This window comes from Rhinolophus sinicus, chromosome 5 (assembly GCF_057876585.1).
Source record: "Rhinolophus sinicus isolate RSI-liver-muscle chromosome 5, RSI-T2T, whole genome shotgun sequence".
Lineage (NCBI taxonomy): Eukaryota > Metazoa > Chordata > Mammalia > Chiroptera > Rhinolophidae > Rhinolophus > Rhinolophus sinicus.
Genome location: NC_142505.1, coordinates 55155275 through 55174440, shown reverse-complemented (window position 1 = coordinate 55174440; position 19166 = coordinate 55155275). Strand labels below are relative to the sequence as shown.

Sequence of the window (19166 nt, the reverse complement as noted above, 5' to 3'; positions counted from 1 at the left end):
AGTTTCTCTAGGGAAAGAGTGACTGTTAAGAATTGTGGATTCTGGGGAGTCCCCAAACAAAAAATGCCCATTGTACTAACATACATGATTTTTATTAGTATTAAAATGAGATACTGGATGTCAAGCTCTTAGCACAGTGCTTGGAATAAGAGTAGACAGATACTCAGTATAAACTGGTTGTTACCATCCACTGGAGTGGAGTCTCCATGAGGCCAGATATTATGTCTATGTTTGTCTACCACTGCCGGGCAATACTAGTGAGTCACTAGATAGTTGCTGAATGAATAAATAAATGAATATCACTATGTAATTAATGTGTCTGATTGTATTTTTATAAATTATGTAGTATATCCAAAACCAGACACAAAATGTGAAAAGTGAAACTTACCATTTCTCCTGGTTTGGTTTAAGATCAGAAAACATTTAAGCTAAAAGGTCTGTATCTTTGACCCTTGAAGTAAATTCCACAATGATAATCTCTGGATATTTTAACGTCAATGCTTCTAATTTTTCCTGGAAGCATCTGTTGTTCACATGTGATGTGCTGTGCTGATTTGGTGACCTCTGAGTGGGTTACATCCTAGAACGAGATGGAATATGTTAAGAGATCTTAGTGCCTTAGCCTTTATTTGAGAGTCATTACTATGATTGTTTTCACTACAAAGAAGTCAGGACATCGCTGACGTGTTTATTCTTTATCACGGACTTAATCCTTGTGATCTTTAGTTTCTTCAGTTTTGATGCTTAATATTCAATCGTTGGCTTTACACTCTTCAGGGAGAGTTTTTTTTATACCAATCACTTATTCATTCTTCACTCATCCAACAGATTTTATTGAGTGTCCACTTTGTGCTATGGACAGTGCTAGGGGCCAGAGAGTTACATGATGAACAAAAGTCAACGTATTCAGTTTCACGTGGAACTAAGCATTTAGGGAAAGAGACTGGCATGTATCAAATACTCACACATACATGTAAAACCATCTGTGATAAGTGTAACAATGAGAGATATGTGTTGTCTATAAAAAAGATCCAGCCTTGTATGGACATCAGGAAAATCTTCCCCTACTAAGTGATGCCTGAGCTGAGAGTTGATGGATGAGTTTGCATTAACTAAGCAAAAAAGAGAGGAAAGAGAGTTCCAGGGAGCACGAGCTGAAAGTGCACACGCTCTGAGGCTAGAAGGGACTTGGTGGAGACTGGCTAGGAAAAGCCAGTGTGGCTGGAGCAGGGGAATTGGGGAGCACATTTTAGATTGTGGCTGGAGAATTGGATTGGGTGTCAATTTGCATAGGTTCTTGCAGGTCATGTTAAAGAGTTTGGTCAACAGAAATACAAGGATCAAAGAAGAATACTATGAAAGACTATATGTCACCAAATTCAATAACCTGGAAGAAATGGACAAGTTCTTGGAGATATATAACCATTCCAGACTGAATCATGAAAAAATGGCAAATCTACACAGAACAACCAACAGCAAGGAATCAACATAGTTAAAATGGCCATGTTATCCAAAGCAACATACAGATTTAATGCAATCTGTATCAAAATCCCAATGGCATTTTTAAAAGAAATAAAACAAAAAAATCATCAGATTTGTATGGAATCACAAAAGACCCCAATAGTCAAAGCAATCCTGGGAAAAAAGAACAAGGTATATGTTGAACAAGCCTTGTGCCCCTGGAAGGAACCCCACTTGATCATGATGTATAATATTTTTAATATGATATTGTATTCGATTTGCTAGTAATTTGTTTAGGATTTTTGTATCTGTATTCATCAGAGATATTAGTCTGTAGTTTTCTTTTTTTGTGTTATCCTTACCAGGTTTTGGTATTACACTTCCTGACTTCAAATTATACTACAAAGTGACAATAATCAAAACAGAATCATATTGACAGAAAAACAGACACACAGACCAATGAATCAGAATTGAGAACACAGAAATCAATACACCCACATATATCTGAGCAAATAATTTTTGACAGATGAGCCAAAAACATACAATGGTAAAAAGAAAGCCTCTTCAATAAATGGTGCTGGAAAAATTTGAAAGCCATCTGCAAAAGAGTGAAACTAGGCTCTTATCTGTCGCCATACATCAAAATTAACTCAGAATGGATCAAACACCTAAATATAAGACGTAAAATAATAAATTACATTGACAAGAACATAGGTACTAAACTTATGGACTTTGGCCTTAGTTTTCATGAATTTGACCTCAAAGGCAAAGGAAGTAACAGCAAAAATAAATGAATGGGACTATATCAAACTTAAAAGCATCTGCACAGCCAAAGATACCATCAACAAAACAAAGAGGCAACCAACCAAATGGGAAAAGATATTTGCAAACAACACCTCTGAGAAGGGGCTAATATTTAAAATATGTAAAGAACTCATACAACTCAACAACAACAACAATCCAATTCAAAAATGGACAGAGGACCTGAACAGACACTTCTCCTAAGAAGACATACAAATGGCCAACAGTTATATGAAAAGATGCTCAACTTCACTAGCTATTAGGGAAATGGAAATCAAAGCCACAATGACATACCATCTGTTAGAATGGCTATTATCAATAAGACAAGTAATAACAAGTGTTGGAGAGGTTGTGGAGAAAAAAGGAACCCTCATACACTGCTCATGAGAATGTAAATGGGTACAGCCACTAAGCCACTATGGAAAACAGTATCAAGATTCCTCAAAAAATTAAGAATAGTATTACCCAACAATCCCTTTTCTGGGTATCTAGCCCCCAAAATCTGAAAACATTTATCTGTAAAGATATATGTACCCCTATGTTCATTGCGGCATTTTTCACAGTGGTCAAGACATGGAAACAACCGAAGTGTCCTTTGATAGATAATTGCTTAAAGAAGATGTGGTATATATACAATGGAATACTACTCAGCCATAAGAAAAGATGAAATACTGCCAATTGTGACAGCATAGGTGGGTCTTGAGATTATCATGCTAAGCAAAATGAGTCAGACAGAAAATGTGGAGAACCATGTGATTTCAGTCATATGTGGGATAGAAAACTGAAAGCAACAAAGGAATAAGACAAACAAACAAAGACTCATAGACACAGACAACAGTTTAGTGGTTACCAGAGGGGAGGAGGTAGACGAAGGTAAAGGGGGTCAAATATATGGTGATAGGAGAAGAACTGACTGGGTGGTGAACACAATGCAATATGTAGATGATGTATTATAGGAATGTATACTTGAAACACATACAATTTTATTAACCAATGCCACCCCAATAAATTTAATTTAAAAAAATTAGAAAATATTTTGAATTAAAAGATAATAAAAATATAGCGTATCAAAAAAAGTTTGGTCAGCAATAGATTTTAATCATGGACATGGCCCCATAATATTTGTATTTTAACAAGACTACTTAAATTCAAAACACTAATTCGAAAATGTATATGCACCCCTATGTTCATTGCAGCATTATTTACCATAGCCAAGATATGGAAGCAACCTAAGTGTCTGTCCATCAACAGACGATTGGGTAAAGAAGATCTTGTATATATATACAATAAAATATTACTCTGCCATGAAAAAGAATGAAATCTTTCCACCTGCAACAACCTGGATGGACCTAGAGGCTGTTATGCTAAATAAAATAAGTCAGACAGAAAAAGACAAATACTATATGATCTCACTTATATCTATCACTGGTATGTAAAAAACAAAATAAATGAACAAACAAAATAGAAACAGACTCATAGTTACAGAGAACAAACTGAGGATTGCCAGCTGGGAAGAGAATGGGGGGCTGGGTGAAAAAGGTGAAGGGATTAAGGAGTACAAATTGGCAGTTACAAAATAGTCATGGGGATGTAAAGTACAGCATAGGGAATATAGTCAATAATATTGTAATAACTATGTATGGTGCCAGGTGGGTATTAGACTTATGGGGGGATCACTTTATAAGTTGTAGAAGTGTCTAACTCCTGTACTGTACACCTGAAACTAATATGATATTGAATGTTAACTGTAATTAAAAACTAAAAATTAAAAAAAGACTATTGAAGTGGTGGTTTGGAACAGGGACTGGCGGGGGATGGAGTGATGGCAGCACTCCAGTGTATTAACTGTGACTCAAGTCTACAGAGACATATCTTGGATTGGTGTGTGTAGCAGATGACAACTGTGGTGAGAACTATTCCACCAGGCATGTTGTCTCCCATCTATTACCAACATCTGATAACTGACAACTCAAATACTGTTTAATGTTGGCTTCCACAGAGTCCTCATTAGCAATTAGAATTCTACATCATCTCTCAAATAGATCTCAGTAACTTCCATAAAAAGAAATGTGAAAGAAAAAGACCTAAAACAGATGATACTTTAATTATCTCTGCCCCTGCAAGATTTTATCCTTTCCACATTCCTTTTTATAAAAGTAGCTGTAATATTTCTACCAGTCTTCCATTCAGTTATTTTTCACTCATTTACTCATCCAACAGATTTTATGCTTACTATGTCCACTCTGGCTCTGGGTGTTGGTGAACCAAATATGAATCAAAGAGTCTCTTTCCTCCTTCACAGAGAGCACATTCTAACAGGAGGGAAGATCAAAATGTCAACAATGAACTAATACATTGTGATGTGTTCTATGATAGATATACGCATATATGCAGGTAGGACAATTAAGTTAGTGAACTTTTCATTGTGTTAGCTCATGATGGAAAGTTCTCGAACTCAATGGTCTGACCTATGTATAAAATGATGTATGAGTTTAGGAAAAGGAGTGGTGATTGCATCTATAGAGGTGACAGGTAAAGCTTTGCCAAGGGGATAATTTTTGGCTTGATTATAATGGCTGGTAGCTATTATTGAAGAAATGGGAAGTCAACCATATTGGAGGAATATTTTAAATTAAGTATGTAAACCAGTATGTATTTGGTTTGTGGGTATATAACTATATTATGTATGCTTTGAATATATGCTGGGGAATATTCTAGTCAAAGTAGAATGTTCTAATCCTGTGTCCAGTATGGTAGTCACCAGTCACATATAGCTATTTGCATTTAAATTAATTAAAATTAAACAAAATTTAAAAACATCAATTCTTCAGGAACACCAGCCACATTTCAAAGACTGGGAATTGTGGGTGGTCTGGCTGGTTTCATTGTGGTGGAAAGTTGAGTTGAAATTGGGTAGGGCTGTGTGCCAGAGGAACAAGGATGAAATGTCAAAGGGACAGTGAGGCTGTAAATAGAATCGTTGAACACAGCTTCTGAGCTTGAGAGCTTACTGGGCATTGCAGACCCACTGTGAGTCTGCTGACATGGTTGCAGCCAGCAAAATCCAAGTAGGCAGTTGTAAACCCATCCGATCCTGCCTCTTGGCCTGGACACTGGGCTGGGTGAGACAGTAGCACTCTTTCACTGGTAATTGGCTTGGGTAACCAAGTTTTGTCAGCTTGTTTCTCAGTACTTCCCACCTTTTGCTCTCAACAAAGAGCGTTCCAGGCTACCTAACGATGTTATGTTGAGTGGAAGAGAAAAAGGTGGCTTGGATGTGCATCGAAGCAGCAGGAAAACCTTGTTCAAAAGAATGAAGGAGGGAAATCCATGGCATGCATGGAAATAATTCTGTGACTGAAACAAAAAGAATTTGAGGAACGTAGTGGTAAATGAGGTTGATAATTTAGGATGGGCCCGAGTGCCAAGGGTTCACTGGAATGCTGTGACACCAAGGCACAGTGGAGAGACCCTGGTATTTGGAGCTAGAGGTCTCTGATGTACTGGCTCTGTGAACTTGGGTGACTTAAGCTACTTTTTTTGAGCTTCAGTTTCCTCATAATTAAACCCTGTAAGTAGGAATTTCCTACTGAAATGAGTATCAACATTTTAAATACTGCAATTTAAATATGCCAAAAATTATAGCTCGTTTATTTCCTGTAACTTATCTAAACGTCTTGTGTGCCCATTCCCTTAACCTTGCTTAAACATTTGGACAGATCTTCAGTTCAGTTCTCTCAAAGGCTCGCCTTTCCTCTTCTTCCTCCTAAACTGGTGCCTGTGTACACAAATTACACATATTGTTATGGACTAGAGCCTGACTGCTGCTCCACAGGCTGGTCCCCCCAGGTCTCTGCTGGCCTCAGGAAGATGTCCTTGGTCCTACTTGGTAATTGCCCCCTGAAATTTAGAGATGGTAAAACTTTTGTCTTATTTTCTTGGTTAATTTTCTTTGGTGTGTTTTCCTTCCTTCGCGTGCTGATGTGGGGCTTGCTGCTGCAGATTCCCTGCATCTCAGTAATATCCTGCGTCTGAGCCCACACTCTGGTTGTTCGCCCCTAGCCTCTGCTATATAGTCACCTCTCCATGGACTGCTGACTCTCACCCTAATAGTCATCGTTTTGTATTCCTCATCGGGTGTATGGGAAACACCTGGGTTCCTTCCATGCCGTCTCTGCCCAAAACATGCCATGCTTCCTTTTCCTCCACTGTTACAGATTTGTCGGAGGGGCCCTAAAATTAGTCTCCTTCCAGAATTCAAGTGGAAAGTAGGTCCCAAATCCCTGAGGTTTTCAGGTCGCCCCTTATGCTATCTGGTAATTTTAGTGCCTTTCACTCAGCTCCACCCAAGCCCTTGACTCTGAAGGGAAATTAGTACCCTTGTGCCTGACTCCTGGCTTTCTTTTCCTCCACTTTGCCCCCAGACTCCCTTGCCATGGAAATACTCTTCACTTTCTGTCTGGGCAGCTGGGAAATTTCCTTATGTCATATCCTGATTTCTAGGCTCCTTTAGCTTGTGGTAAAAAAGGTACATTCAGATCTTTTACAGTTTTACTTTTGGATTGTTCAAGGGTGATTTTAGAATTGCTTTTTCTTTCTTAACTAGTCTAACTTCCAAAATCACTGTTTCACTGGTGTTGTCATTGTCCTAAAGAGATGGTGATTAATGGAAACACCAACAGATGAAGTTGGGGGATATTTGAATCTTAAATGGCAAGTGTTACAGAAATAGACTGTTAGAGCAGAATTTGTTCCCGCACACTCTCAGAGGCATGGCTTCTCAGGTCCCTCAAAGTCTTCATAAGGACCTATAGCTATGAATGATATTACCTGTGCTGAGTGAGGAGTCTGCCAGTTATGAGATGCTCCTTTGCCATTCTTTTTTTTTTTTTCAAACACCTCTGAACATTTTTCCTGTCTGACTTTTCTGGAGACTCTGGCCTTCCCAGTGTGCCCTACATATGAGGTGAGATCAAACCATACGGTGAATGTTTAAATACATAAAAAGAAAGTATTACAGTTAAAGACACATGGCCATTAATCCCCCTCAAAATATACCTCTTTGCTTCAAACACACTTATCCCATCATTCTTGCCACTTTCTGAAGCAGTTCTGGAAGTCCTCTTCCGTGAGTGTCTTTAGTTGTCCTGTCATGGCTGCCTCGATGTCCTGAACTGATTCAAAATGTTTACGTCTCATGGTCATTTTGACTTTGGGGAAGAGCTAGGAGTCACACGATGCCAGATCCGGTGAATAAGGTGAATGAGGACACACTGTAATGTTTTCATTTGACAGAAACTGCTGTACCAGAAGCGATGTGTGACACGGAGCCTTTCCAATGTGATTGCAAAATATGGTGAATGCTGCTGCCAAGTGCCATCCAATGGAAAGGCAGGGATCTACAATATGGGAAGCAGAGCATCAAACCTTAGTAACAATGTGTGACAAGTTTCAACTTGTTTGGTGCAGTCAGTCGGGTGTGAGCTATGGTTGACAGAAGGTGTGTTTTAAAGTGTGCTGTAAATCATCCTCCATCATGACAATGCTCCATGTTACACTGGTGATGTCTTTTTCTGTCAAATAAAAACATTATGGTGTGTCCTCATCCACCTTATTCACCAGATCTGGTACCATGTGACTTCTGGCTCTTCCCCAAAGTCAAAATGACTGTGAAAGGAAAATATTTTGAGTTGCTTCAGGACATCAAGGCAGCTACGACAGTGCAACTAAAGATACTCTTGAAAGAGGACTTTCAGAACCACTTCAGAAAGTGGCAAGAACGATGGGAGAAGTGTGTTCGAAGTGAAGGGGGCATATTTTGAGGATGATTAATGGCAATGTGTCTTTTACTGTAATAATTATTTTCTTTAAACATTCACTGTATTTTTTTTAATCACACCTTGTTTTGTGCAATAGAGTCCCAACTCCTTCCTTAGTGTTCACTGTAACCCTGTGTGAAGTAAAGATCAATTCCCTGAGGCACCTATCCATCAGCTTCTGAGGTCCACTCCTGTGGCATGGACTCCAAACGCAGATTTAATGGTCATAACTGAGCAATATTTTTTATTGTTTTAGCACAAGTTTTCTCAACCTCAGCACTATTCACATTTTGGGATGGATAATTCTTTGACGTGGGAGATCTTCCTATGCCCTATACGATGTTGAGCAGCATCCTTGGCCTCTATCCTCTAGATACCAGTCATCCCTTCCCAGTTGTGACCATCAAAAGTGTCTCTGGACATTGCCAAATGTCCCCTGGGGGACAAATTGTCCCTGGGTGGAAACCGTTGCTCTACTGTGTATCTGCTCTATTCAAGAAAAATGGAAGCCATTTACTCAATAGGTAAAAGCCAAAGGGTACATCATTTAAGAGAAATTTTTAAAAACATTTGTTTAATAATTTGTAAAACATCATAATTATTATGTTTTTAAATGAAATGTTTACAAAATGCCCAGCATTTAGGTTTTCTTTTTTCTTTTTTTAAAATTTTATTTATTTATTTATTTATTTATTTATTTATTTATTTATTTATTTTAAATTTATTGGGGTGACAATTGTTAGTAACATTACATAAATTTCAGGTGTACAATTCTGTATTACATCATCTATAAATCCCATTGTGTGTTCACCACCCAGAGTCAGTTCTCCTTCCATCACCATATATTTGATCCCCCTTACCCTCATCTCCCACCCATTTAGGTTTTCTTAATGGTTATTTTGAGGATTTTGGACTTAGTCCAGTAGGAAAGCAATTTGCCATTGAAAATTTTTAAAACAGGTTCTTGACAATATCAGATTTTACAAATGTATTTCTGATGGCACTGTGGAGGATTGATCCAAGGAGGTAAGGTTGATGACAGCAAGATTAGTCAGAGTTCAGAAAGAAAATTCTAATTTTCCCCAACACCAATACAAAAGTGTACACACACACACACACACACACACACACACACACACACACACACACTGGAACTCAGATAATTAGCTGAAATCAGGGAGCCATTCAGACGTTCTCTCTAGAAAGACTGGGAGGCCAACGGCCAGATCTCCTGTCAAACAGGTTTTGTTGTAAGATACTGCACCGTAGAAGATTGTAATGTAAAGAAGCCTTTTATTTTTCACCTCCTAGGTGCACCAGACTCCAATCATAAACATTTCAAACGTGTTAACATTATAAAAATCCATTTCTTGAAGATGGCTTTCTGCAGGTATGGCAACATCATTTACAATGCCCAGAAGTCTCCTCTTTGTTAGAATGGAGTAACTCATTGGCAATATTCTTTTGGAAGTTTCTAGGGAGAAGTGATGGATTGTTTGTGTTCAGTTTTGGCACTGGTACCCTCTTCTATTTCATAATTTACCTGCTTTCACAGAACACTTGGCTCCTAAGCATCCTAGGACATAACTCCATTTTGCCACCTTGTACATTTTGTATATGTTGCATTCTAGTAGATGAGAAATGGCCATGGGTGCTGCAAACATGAATTTAGAACTTGAATGTTACGTGGATCAGTAATCTGTCTTAAAGAGGGGGAGCAGCAAGCTGCCAAGTTCTGGAAGCAAACAGTAGTGTTTCTGACTAATTATGGGCTAAAACTTGTGCATGCTGGTGTTTCCATTTTGAACTAGTACCATTTATAAGACTAGCTGCTTATCTACCATCAGTAGTTGACAGACATAGCCATGCCACGCTCTCATTAGCTTTGCAGGTGTGGTTTTCAACAAAAGGCAATTTATGCACTTTTTAAAAAAATTATTAGTTTCAGGGGTATAAAACAATGTAATAGTTAGACATTTACACCCCTCACAAAGTGATAACTTCCCTCCCTCAATCTACTACCCCTCTGACATCATATATAGCTGTTACAGTTCTACTTACTCTATTCCTTATGCTGTACTCCACATCCTGACTATATATATATATATATATATATATATATATATATATATATATATATATATATATATATATATATATATAAATAATTATAGTTGACATTCATTATTATTCAGCTTCAGCTTCAGGTGTACAGTGCAGTGATCAGGCATCTGCACCGTCCCTGAAGTGGTCTCCCTAATAAGACGAGTGTCCATCGGATACCCTATAAAATCTTTACAACATTATTGACTATATTCCCCAAATTGTCTTTCGTATCCCCATGGCAATCTTGTGGTTACCGATTGTGCTTTCTAATCCCTTCACCTTCCCCCTCATCCTCACCCCACTCCCATCTAGCAACCCTTAGTTTTTCCTTTATGTCTCTGAGACTGTTTCTCACTTATATGTGGAATCTAAAGAATAGAATAAATGCACTTCTTTTTTTGTGTTAGGAAATTGGAGAGATTTTGCCCATCTCCACTCCCAGGCTCTGCCATGTCTCTTTCCAACCTGTAATCATTTTTACTCTACCCTCAATAATTAGAAAAATGAGCTATGATAAATTTGCTCTTAAATTAACTCAAAGAATGTTCCCATACAGATTGCAATGTTAAATGTCTTCCTAAAAATCAATTAAGTCCTTGAAAAGTTTCAGTGCATTGAGAGAAATGGTTTAAAGAAAAATCTGCAGCATATTCCTCCATAGTTGGATGTTTACAGAACTCCCTCTTCTTTTATGCTGCACATAACAAATCTCTTAGGTTTTGCTTATGCTGTACTGATCTGCCACTTTTGATTTTTTTTTTTTTGAAACCCAAACTAGCTACTGATATCCTGCTGCTCAAACCATGTAGTTCCACTGATTCAATGCCAGATAACTTCTCTCAATACAAAAGTCATGTCTATAATCCACTGGCAGGCCACCCAAAGTGGGCTTTTGATATTTCGGAGTTGTTTTGTTGTACAGTACCAGCCTCTGGCTTCAGAAAACACTGTTTCATAACAGTTGTAATTGCCAAGTCCATTTTTCTCATACACTAGGCCAAGGTTTTCTGGAACATGTTGCTTTCCCCATATTAACGGGCTCCCTTTCTCTTCCAACTCTCACTCTCTAAGTCCCTTCTACATTGTACCCTCAGGTGGTGAATGTATTGGAAACTCAATTGTAGAACAACCTTTTTCTCAAGGAGAAAATAAGGCTCATGCCAGCTTACAAAGAGAGCAGGACAGATGGCATTTGCATCCCAGAATGATAATGATGATGATGATGATGATGATGGTGATGACAATGGTAGTGATTATATTGCTGTTAATGGGAACAGCTAATATTTGTTGAGGGCTTATAAAGTGCCATGCTTGATGCCAGGTTCTTTACATATATAATGTTCCTCACAACAATTGTACGAAGCACTGTTGCTCTTCCCATTTTGCAGATGATGGAGCCAAGAGAAGTTATTAATCAATGGTGATTATAAATAAAGAAATAAAAGTTGTCCTAGTTGTTGATGGTCAAAGGCAATATCTAGTGACATTGATTCATTCATGCTTTTTATTAATAAAATTTTAATTGTTACCTATATACCAGGGCCTGAGTGCTAAGCTATACAAGTCTCCCAGGTAATCCTTAATGTGCCTAAAGTGATGATTATTTTAGGCATGTATTGAAAATCTGTAATATACAGGAATTCTCAGCTGATGTCTAAATGAAGATTTGCCATGTTGGAAGCTTGCTGACAGGAAAGCCCAAAAGACACATTTCCTTGTAGGATATTGAACCAAGTATGGAAGGAAATTTGCTCCGTTACTAATACTATTTAACCTATTTTTAAAAATTAAAATGACTTGCCAGTTATAAAAAAATATTTTAGAGTATTTTCATAAGCAGTGAAAATCCTTTGTCCCATTTATTAATTTCTATTGATGTGATTGGATCTTTGCCTCCAAAAGTATCATAATCTATTTAAAAAAATAGTGAAATCTGTTTTGCATAGAGGATGTCCCTCTAAGTTTGTTAAGTTTTTTGTGTAGTTTGAGTTATTTAAGAATGGATTTGTCTAATCATAAAATATTAGAATGGGGTTCACTGAACTATAAGTGGGACAAAAACATATGTATTTTTTTTTTACATGAGTACTAAACTAGCGGAACCCATTTTCTGAGGGATGGTATAACACAAATATTTAAATTGTTTAAAGAGGCTATATCAAAGTTTAGAAATGGCAGCTCAGGAACACTGCTTTTTGAATTTGAGATCATGGAGGCTACACTCTCTTGGAGCTATTAATAGCCATCATTTGTTGAGCAATACTATGTGTATGCACTGTGCTGTGCAACTGTCTGAAATTATATGTATACTTTCACCCAAACTCCCTTGTCAATAGTGTTATGGAAACGAAAAGCTGTACAATCATAGCGATTAAGGATCATTTCTTTTTTGCCTTTAATATGCAATTAAAAAAAGAAAGAAACACAGGTGTACTCATCAATATAGACATAAGGATGTTCATTGCAGGGCTGTTTTGAACAGCTAAAATCCGAAACAACCGCAATGTCCAACAATAGAGAATTTGTTAAACAAATAATTGTATTAGTCAGGGTTCTCCATAGAAACAGAACCAACAGGATCTGTATAAATACGTAAGAACAGATTTGTTATGGGAATTGGCTCACGTGATTATGGAGGATAAGGAGGCCCGTAATATGTCATTTACAGGGTGGAGAACCAGGAAAGCTGGTGGTATAATTTAGTCCAAGGCAGAGGTCTGACAAGCAGGGGAACTGATGGTGCAACCCCTGACGGAGGCCCACAAACCAGGAGCTCTGATATCCAAGAGCAGGGGAAGGTGAGAAAGTTTAAGAAGAGAAAGAGAGAGAATTTGCTCTTTGTTCTATTTGGGTCATCAACTGATTGGATGTTGCCCATCTACATTGGTGAGAGTGGATCTTCTTTACTCAATTTATTTGTAAAATAATGTTTATTTTTTTTTCTATTACACTTGGCATTCAATATTATTTTATGTTAATTTCAGATGTATAGCATAGTGGCTAGACATTTATATATTTAAGAAGTGATCCCCCTGACTAGCCTAGTACCCACCTGGCACTATCCATAGTTATTACCATATCATTGACTATATTCTCTGTGCTTTACTTTACATCCCCATAACTACTTTGTAACAACTAATTTGTACTTCTTAATCCCTTCTGCTTTCTCACTCACTCCCAAACCCCCCTCATCTGGCACTGTCTATCTCTGTCTGACATACTTCACTCAGCACAATACCCTTTAGGTCCATCCATGTTGCCACAGATGGCAAGACCCATTCCCTTTCATGGCCAAGCAATATTCCATTGTATACTATATGTACCACCTCTTCTATATCCATTCTTCCATCGACGGACACCCAGGCTGTCTCCACATCTTGGCCATTGTAAACAATGCTGCAATGAACATATGGATGCATCTGTCCCTTTGAAGTAGTGAGTTCCCAGAAGTGAGATTACTGAGTCCTTATTTGTCTCTTGTTAAAGACTTTGTTTAAAAGTCTGTTTCATTTGGTATTGGTATAAGAATTGCTACCAGAGCTTTTTTGTTTGTTTGTTTCCATTCTCATGAAATGTCTTTCTCCTTCCCTTTATTTCAGTCTGTGCATGTCTTTCAATCTGAAGTGAGTCTCTTGTAGGCAGCATATGTAAAGGTCTTGTTTTCTTATCTATTCAGCCACCCTATGTCTTTTGATTAGAGCATTTAATTGATTTACATTGAAAGTAGTTATTGATAGATATGTAACTATTGCCATTTTATTATTCATGTTTTTGATCTTTTAATTTTTTTCATCTTAAAGAAGTCCCTCTAAGATTTCTTGTAATACTGGTTTGGTGGTGATGAACTCCTTTAGGCTTTCCTTTTCTGGGAAGCTCTTTATCTGTCCTTCAATTCTAAATGATAGCTTTGCTGGGTAGAGTAATCTTGGTTGTAGGTCCTTGGTTTTCATCATTTCATATGTTTCGTGCCAATCCCTTCTAGCCTGCAAAGTTTCAGTTAAGAAATCAGCTGATAGTCTTATGGTAGGTAACTTGTAGGTAACTAACTGCTTTTCTTTTGCTGCTTTTAAGGTTCTTTCATTGTCTTTAACCTTTGCTATTTTAATTATGATATTTATGGTGTGTGTCTCTGGGTTCATATTGTTTGAGCCACTCTGTGCTTCTTGGGCTTGTATGTTTATTTCCTTTGCCAGGTTAGGGAAGTTCTCCATCATTATTTCTTCAAAAAGGTTTTCAATTCCTTGTTTTCTGTTTTCTCCTTCTGGTACCTCTATGATATGAATGTTGGTACACTTGATATTGTCCCCGAGGCCCCTTAAACTATTCTTATTTTTTTGAATTCTTCTTCTACTTCTAAAAATGACTATAGTGGAGGAATTGTTGGGCAAAGGCTGATCCTATGGAACACAATTTGCTTTAGCAGGACTCAAGTGCCTGCCCAGTCTGCCCTTTGCATGTGTCATGCTTGGAGGTGTCTTGGTTATACTCCAGCTGAGTTTGAAGCTGGCCACCAGGTGTGCCAGCCTTGGGGCCTCCCGGGAGGGCCTTCACCACTGGCCAAGCTCAGCTGCAGCCTGTGCCCTGCCTGGGGGTACCTGGCATAAGCCACAGAGCAATCCACAGATTCCCACTACTTGTGCTAGGCTTGAGGTGCCTTCAGAGGCCAAGCCATGAACTGAGGCCAGGTGTTGCAAGTGCCAGACTTAGGGCTGCTCAGCCAGAAGTAACAGAGATGCTGAAGCCTGATGCTACTTTTTTGGGTTTTGAAAACCTTTGAGATATTTCAGGATAGTGTGCAACATGAGCCAAGACAAACCACTGATATGGAAAACCCACTGGAATGTGCTTGGGTGTCCCCAAAGTTGGTTGGAGCAGAGTCTCAAGGAATCACCAGGGTGGGGCAAATACAAGGTGTTAGCCAGGTTGATGGCGACTCAGATATGGTGGCCACCTGCATCCATACCTTCTTTACTCAGTTTATTGATTCGAATGCTAATCTTTTCCAGAAACACTCTCACAGATACAACTGTTTTGCTATCAACAGTTTAAAAAGGCAACCCACAGAAGGAGAAAATATTTGCAAATCATATATCTGATAAGGGATTAATATCCAGAATATATAACAAACTCCTGCAACTGAACAACAACAAAATGAAAAACCCAACTCAAAATTGAACAATAAACTTGAATAGACATTGAATAGATATATAGATGCTATATATAGAGAGTGAATAAGCAATGAAAAGATGCTCTACATCACTAACCATTAAGGGAATGCAAATTAAAACCACAATAAGCTACCACTTCACACTCATTAGGATGGCTAAACAAAAAACAAAAAAATAGCCACCAACCGCCCCCCACCCCCACCTAAGAAAATAACAAGTGTTGATGAGGATGTGAAAAATTGGAACCCTTATGAACTGCTGGTGAGAATGTAAAATAGCAAACAGTATGGTGGTTCCTCAAAAAATTAAACAATACTACCATATGATCCAGCAAGTTCAGTTCTGGGTGTATACCCAGAAGAATTGAAAGCAGGGATTTGGACAAATATTTACACCTGGATGTTCATAGCAGCATAATTTACAATAGTCAAATCGTAGAAACAACCTAAATGTCCATCAACAGATGCATGGATAAACAAAATGTGGTATACTTGTATACATACTGTCAAATATCATTCAGCCTTAAAAAGGGAATGAAATTCTGATACATGGTGCAAAATGAATGAACCTCAAAGATATTATGCTAAATAAATAATACAAACACAAAAGGATAACTATTGTATGTTTCCACTTATATGAGGTACATAGGGTAATCAAATTCGTAGAGACAGAAAGTTGAATAGAGGCTATTAGGACCTAATGGGAGGAGGGATAGGGAGCCATTGCTAAATGGGTCTGGAGTTTCAGGGATGGGAGGATGAGAAATTTCCAGCGATGGAGAGTGATGATGTTTGCACAAAATTGCAAATATGAATGTACTTAATGCCACTGAATTATACACTTAAAATGATTATAATGGTAAATTTTGTGTTAGGTATATTTTACCACAATAAAAAAATTAAAAGAATGCAGTTGAACCAAACTGCATTCCAGAGGAGTCTTTAATGTTCAGTGTAGTCCATCATAGTAGTGGCATAACATGGTGAATAAGTACCTTCATTCCAGAGACAGCCAGCCAGCTGCCGTAAGAGTGAGCCTCAGCCTCATCACTTACAAGTGGTGTGACTTGGGACAGGTTACTTAATTCACTGTGTCTCACTTTCCCTAGCTCAGAAGTCGGCATGATTGAGAACAGCAGCAACTGCATGGATGGGTTTGAGGATGAGATACAGAATGGAGGATGCTTAGCGAAGTGCCTGGACTACAGCAAGCCTTTAGTGAGTTAAAGCTATTTTACATATGCTGAATAATAAGGACAATTTATGGAGTTTTTCAATGAGTTCTTTGCTTCCTGGGCTATCACTTGGGGGTGGTATCTCTGTGCAGTAATCCATTTGCATGGACGTTAGGAGCCTTAATATATTCAGTTTGTTTTAGCCTCACTTCCCCATCATCTGCCTAATGAACTCAGACCTGCCAAGGATGAATGACTCAGACAGGTGAGGCTTGTCAGCCATCCTTGGCAGAGATCCATGACATAGGTATAATTTAGCAGCCATTTTCATACTGCACGTTTTTGCCTCCCACTGCGGTGCTGGTCCTCATGTCTATGTGTACATTGTAGGGCTAATGATATTTGGGGTGTGCTTTGTGATATGGTTGAGCAAGAGGCTATGTGGGATATTATTTAATTAGGACAGATGTGTCTCCATGCCATTTAAGAGGCTATTTCTTGTCTTGTTACACAATTTCACACAGCATATCTGAGGGCAGAGTTCTCTTTGAACTCTGCAAGAGGTGGGTCCTTAGATAAGCATCACAGACTTTGGAACATGAGTTAAATATGAAGAAGAATACATTGATTTGCCTTTACTCATTAGGAATTTGGGCAAATTTAACTATTCCGAAGCTTACCTTTGCACTAGCTATGAAGTATGAGGTTATAAAGTAAATGAATAACATAATAAGATAGTTCAGGTAAATGTTTAACTCATTATTGAGAATCAGTTGTTTTTTTAAGAAATTAACTGAACCAAGTCCTAAGAATTCTCCCAAATGCTTTTTTCTGGTCAAATCTGTCTCATTCCTCTCCCCCATCCCCACAACCCCCTGACTCCCCAATTAATTTTCTTCCACGCTATTTTATTATATACTTTTGTCTATTAAGTAGGAAAGCCTGTTCCTCTCTCCTCTAATGAAAACTAATTCAGACTATTGACAGAGCACCCACTTAGTGTGAGAGCCTATGTTAAATGTTGGAGACAGAGAAAAATGAAGCATGGAGGCAGATGACTGCAAGAGTAAGAGCATGGACACCAATGTTAGATGAACTTGGATTTGAGTCTATCTGTATCACTGAGTGGCTGTGTCACTGTTCTTAATCTCCATGAGCCTCAGGTTCCTAATGCATAAAATATAGAGAACTGCAATATCTTCCCCCAGAGGACTGTTATAGAAATCAAATGAAATAGAATATGTCTATTAAGCAGATATTTCTAGTTGCAAGGGTCAGAAACAGAACCCCAAATCTCATAAGAAAAAAAAGGCTATAATGGCTCATGTAACTGGAAAGTCTAGGAGTGGATTTCAGGTATAGTTGAATCCAGGGGACTTAATGTTGTCAAGATTTAGCCTCCTTTTCCATCTCTGGATTTTGCTTTCTGGTGTGTTGGTTTCATTCCCAAGAGGCCTCTCCAGTTTTCTGTTATTATTTTTATAGCTAATCACCACAGCAGAGAGAGATCATCTGCCTCCCAATAGCTCCAACAAAACTGGGACCAATTCTCATTGGATCAATTTGGGTCATCCCTGACCAATGACCATAGTCAAGGAGATGAAATATTTTGAGAAGGTTAGTCTGGGTCACATGTCTACTCACCTAAACCAAATGGACTACAAATGTGTGTGTGTGTGTGTATGTGTGTTTGTGTGTGTGTGTGTGTAGGTAGGTAGGTAGGTAGGGTCAATGGAAGGAATGCCTCCAAGTAAAATCTGAATGCTGTTTCCAAAAGAAAGAGGAATGGGTGCCAGTAGGCAAATATCAGGGGTCTACAAGAGCGGGTTAACACAGAGGCTGACATATAGGAATGTTTGTTATTGTTATAATTATTTCTTGGGAAATTATTAAAATGAAAATAAATTAAAATGGAATCATGATTTGGTTAAAATCACGAAAATGATTAAAATGAAAATAAAAAGAGGGAAATGATCCAATTTCCTCTTACAATAGAGAGGATAAACAGGAAAACAGAAGGGGCCAGGGTTGCTACAGAAGGCCTACCAGCAGCCACTGTAGGAGACTTGGAGTAAGAGTGACTGAGAATACTTCAAGGATTGCCTACTCCTTGGCAGTTCCAGAGAGTATCATTGAGTGGTAGTACAGGCCAACAATAAATGCCCTAAATAATGACTCCTTATAAAATATGTTATTTTATAATGTTGGAGGGGTCTCTGAGTATTTTAGAAGTATTTGGCCCTCTATTAATTGGATAGGCTGCTCGATAAATTAATTGATCTTTTAAGAAAGCCAGATTTATGAAATCCTCCTGTATTTCTTTGGTGTCCTCCCCCGCATTTTGCACATAGGTGGCATGAAATAAGGAGCTCAGTAAATACTTGCTGATTAATACAGGTGAAAAGACACAATTAATGCACATTTGCAAATGAGTCATATACCAATTAAAACTAGCCCTAACATCAGGTCCAGTACCTTGTTAGCTATTCTTTTTCATTTCAGGGGCAAGTACTAGAAAAACAACATTTATTTTATTTTTCAAATATTTTCCTGTTTATATTTTACTAATTTAGATTGGCCTTATCCTCATTAATCCAAATTAGTGCCATTTTACAATATACACACTCTTGAATAATT

At 38.0% G+C, this 19166-nt stretch overlaps 1 long non-coding RNA gene across 1 annotated transcript in view; it reads left to right on the top strand.

Moving 5' to 3' along the window:
• LOC148758252 (uncharacterized) overlaps positions 1 to 19166 on the top strand; it is a 170441-nt gene that overhangs the window by 53062 nt on the left and 98213 nt on the right. The window contains exon 2 of the long non-coding RNA XR_016021438.1: positions 16464 to 16572. This is a non-coding gene — a long non-coding RNA (uncharacterized LOC148758252). The remainder of the gene's footprint in view (positions 1 to 16463; positions 16573 to 19166) is intronic.